The sequence below is a fragment of the Typopeltis vanoorti genome, chromosome 10 (genome assembly GCF_054136105.1).
Source record: "Typopeltis vanoorti isolate ZY-2024b chromosome 10, IOZ_Tvanoo_1.0, whole genome shotgun sequence".
NCBI lineage: Eukaryota > Metazoa > Arthropoda > Arachnida > Uropygi > Thelyphonidae > Typopeltis > Typopeltis vanoorti.
The window spans coordinates 26,152,589-26,157,393 of NC_143558.1; positions in this window are offsets into that span (position 1 = coordinate 26,152,589).

Sequence of the window (4,805 nt, forward strand, 5' to 3'; positions counted from 1 at the left end):
GCCGAGCCTCAGTTAGAACTTCATTGGCTACAGCATTGCCTCCGTTACCCCCCAAGAGCATTGGATTGAATGAATCAATCACCGCATCTCACAGTCGATTGATCCCCTTCACTTGGATTGTTCCTTATCCTTATAAGGACTGGCTTAAAGGGGCGAAGCAAGAATGCTTTTCATATTCCCCGTTATCTGTAGAGGACAGTGTAGGGATAAGGTGTTATTGAGCTATTAATTAAAGCTCTGATCATGGCAGGAGGGTAACAGCAATAGCCGAGCCTCAGTTAGAACTTCATTGGCTACAGCATTGCTATCCATTACCCTCCAAGGGTATTGGATGGAAAATCAATCCACTTGGATTGTTTACGATGTTCCACTTTACGATGTTCCACTATATTAATATTTCATTAATGTAAATATTGAAAAGGTGTTGGGGACAGAGGGCATCCTTGTCTTACTCCTTCGTTTAGAGATTGTTTTTTTCAGACAACATTTATTTTTATTTTTATTTCATTATTGTTATATATATTCAATATTGCATGTAGTAAAATATTAGATATATTTATTCTTTGTAATATATCAAACAGTATATATCTTTTCATTTTATCAAATGCTTTTTCATAATCTATAAACAAAAGATGAATTTCCAAATTAAATTCTCTTCTTTTTTCTAAGTAGTTTTAAATAGAATGCTCCATCCATTGTAAAGCGTTCTTTTCTAAATCCATTTTGACATTCTAATAATATTTTTTCACTGTATATTTTCAGTTTTTCATTACGTATTCTGCTATATATTTTGTAACATGTATTCAATAAACTAATACCTCTGTAATTAGCAGGTTTTGTTAATCCCCTTTTATAAATATAGGTATTAATATGCTTGTATTCCATTCTATTGGTATTTGTTCATTTGAATCTTTTTCTTATTTTCTTTATATTTCTCTTTTCTTTCTATCCTTTTCTTATTTTCTTCATATTTCTCTTTTCTTTCTATCTTGTTCTTTCCTTTCTTTATATTTTCTTTTTATATTTTTGGTCTTCTTCTTTCGTCCTTTTTATTTCTCTCTATCTATCTTCCCCACTCTTTCTTCAGTTTCTTCTTAGCAGATACAAATTCTGCTCTACCTGCCGATTATTTTATTATTATTTTTGTTTATATTTGGTCAGCCTTCTCGCAAGTCTCATCGATATATGGATAGTCTCTATACGACTAACATCGAGAAATCTATTTATCCTTTTACGGCTTTGTTACCCCCCATTGTTTCCTAAGGGCGGATTTAGAATGTAAAATGATCCTCCTTCACGTATTGTAAGTAAATTGTTAGAATAGTCGAAATCGCAAGGGTATTTTTGATTGAAGAAACTGGACTATAAAAAAAATACCACTATAGTATTTTTATCCTAAAACAAACGCAAAAGATGGTATTTTAGTAAATGGGAGCACACTCTACTGCGATGTTCCTCTCTGAACTTTATACGCGGTTCCTCATCTTATGACGTGAAGTAATAGCACTAAAGCACACTCTGGAATATAGAAACCGACATAACTTTGATTTGTGAGTGCCTGCTTGAGAATAGAAAGAACGAACGAAAGAATGTCCTGGATATATATTGTGTTTTATGAGTTCCGTATATAAAGGATGCTTAGATGAAGGTAGCTGTTTCCAGATTGTCTTGACCTGATGGTCCTCGCAAATGTTAAAGCGGAAATGGCGTTCTCTAAAACGAGTAAGATGCGTGGTCATATCGTACGATATATTATCAAGATGGATACAACACGCGCGTTTGGCTGTTGGGAATTAAACTGTAGATGAGAGATAGCACGAAAATGGAGACGTGTTTGTGGCAGTCTGAAGAAATGTATTTGGGAAATGGTCGAATGTACTTTTATGAGTGTAGTTTTTTCCAAGTGTCAATAAATGTTTGTAATTAAGATTTCTACTTATAGAAATTTCAAAATGTTTCTACTTTATGGTGTCTTTATGTTTGGTTTTCAGTGCCAATTACTTTTCTCAGCGACTTAAACCAAGACTGTAAAAAAATCAGAACTTTGGATGGTCATTTTAAACGATTGGGATTTATTTTGTTTTTAGAAACCATCTTATAATTTTTTTCATATTCTATCGAGTGGGAAGTTGGTCAAAAAAAATCCGTTACAAGCAAAGTCCATTTTATCCAAAGAACGATAAGCTTATATAGTAAAATAAAAATTAATGTAACACAAATATTAATGTAAAATATTAAAGTAACACAAATTTCTACATTGACACGTGATGCAGTAGTAAAAAAAAGACAAAATGTATTATTTTACACTTTTTTTTCCCTTGATATCGTCCATAACTCTGTCGGTTTCAATCATCTTTTTCAAATGCTGTTTAGGTCGCGAAGAACCGTTATCAGTTCAAGTGAAGGTGGGTTAACCGGTCTCGTACGGAGGTGGAAAGATTTTTCTTCCAACTGGTTATTCATCTCAAAAATTGGAAAAACCGACCAGGTCACCCTCAGTTTACAGACTTGGACGTGACAGATTTTTGAGCCAAACACACAAGGTAAAATAGACAACTCACCTGCCTCTCCAGTTCACCCCACAGATGTTCAATGGAGTTGATATCAGGGGTCTGTGGAGGCCAGTAAAGTGTGGTGACGTTCGTGTTCAAAACCAGCATAATTATGTGTAACAGTAATAACTCCACAATCAGTACTGACCTCAGATATTCAGAGATCGAATTAAATTTCGTAACCAAATTCACAAGCTGCTAATGGCTAGCTCATAAATTACGTTGTAGTAACGTAAATGAGATGGTCAATTTAATTCCATATTTCAGTCAATCTGATTCCATATTCCTCTGGAGATTTTGGCTAGGACGAACTAGCCAAAGAACTTCAACATTTAAGAAACACTTTTTCTTCAAAATGGCTATAGTGAGCACATCATCTGCAGACTACTCAATCGACATGAGACCAGAGAAATTTCTAATGAAGAAGAAAACAGAGGACTCATCACGCTCCCATATGTTAGCTCTGTTTCCATAAAACTAGCAAAAGTATTTAAGGTATATAAAATCAAAGTAGTATTTACCCCCTTTATCAAGATGAGATCACTACTGAGATCCGCAAAGCCTCGACATAGTCCACGACATAGAACACATTATCCATGTGTTCATCTGCTTGGTGCAATTGCCGGTCATCTTATTATGGACAGATAGAAAAATCAATTGAACAACGTATTGAAGAACACGCCCGAGATATTGAGTACCACAGAATTGAAGCCTCAGCTTTGTCGTCGCATGGGTTCTCTTCAGCTGATCCACAAGAAGCTTCGCAAATGAGACATCCAGTTTTATGGAATAAATCGGAACTATTACACCGTCGATATTATACGAAAAAAATAAAAATATGGGAATCTTTAGAAATAGCATTAGATCCTAAACATTTAAATAATAATCAAAGTATTAACTTGTCTGAATACATCCTAGCCTTAATTAATCAAGAACGTTCACGTGAATGCGTAAACACACAGAATGTTCGGAACAATTAGAAATACTTTTTTTTAAAAAAAAACAACTCAGTCTCTTTTTGTATAACTGCATAACAGTGTCACCTTTGTTAGTCCTTACTGTTTTGTTTACTAGTTTGTTTACACCTGGAGAAATCCTGTGAAATTGGGATGAAACATCGTGTTACTAAGTAAATAAAGGTTATCCACTTATTCCGGTGTTATGCCTTATGAATTTTAATCATATATATATATATATATATATATATATATATATGGACACCATAGTGTGAGAAAAACACAGTCACATGTCCACTTTAATAAGATGTAGGACCTTCTTTCGCTGCGATGACTGCAGTAATCCTAAGGGATGTAATTTGCACAAGCGTACGACAGCAATCAATAGGAATTTTGGACCATTCTTCTTATAGGCATGTAATGAGGTCCTGGACTGTTTGGGGGACGTTCCTTGATCTGACCCACCAGTTTATCCCACAGGTGACTCTATGGATCACGTTATGCTGAAGTTCATCTCCACAAGCCACGCATTTACAACAGCAATCTTTGGACCCGCTGAAAGAGACAATAGTCATTTCCATACAAACGCCACAAAATCGAAAACATTACATTGTGCAGAATCTTCAGATACCTCTCTGAGTTCAATATTCATGGAAACACAAACAGAGGTCCGAGGCCAAACCAGAAAAAATAGGACCGTACCTCCACCTCCGATTTTCATATTTTGGGGTAACACTTTGGTAAGAGGCGTTCATCGAGTTTCCATCTCATCTACACCCATTCATCTGCTCTGTAGAGGGTGTAACGTGAATCGTCGCACCATAACGCAGGCTTCCAAGTTTCCACCTCGCACTGTACTCTCTCTGCACCACTGAAGTCGATGTTGCATGTTGGTTCGAGCAATGTGGGGCTTACATATTGTAGTCCTACCATGGAAACTCATGTTCTGAGCCTTGGTTCTGAATGTTTTGTGTGCAGATTCGTGTTCTAGTCGATGCCCGGAACTCCACATTCAACACGTCGAACAACGAATGGCAGTTTTTACATATTATCCTTCGTAGCACCCTATGATCACTTTTGGTGAGTCGTCCACTGAGGGAAGCACTTGCAGTTGACTCTCCACGCTTCCATCTTCGTATTATCACCTGATTATTGACCTGGGATGTTCCATTTTGTCAACAGTTTGTCGAACATATAGGCCTGCAATATGGCATACTATCACAACGCCTCTTTCAAACTCCATCAAGTCCCCTATTGAAATCGTTTTATCCAGACACAGTTGCACTGACTTTGGACA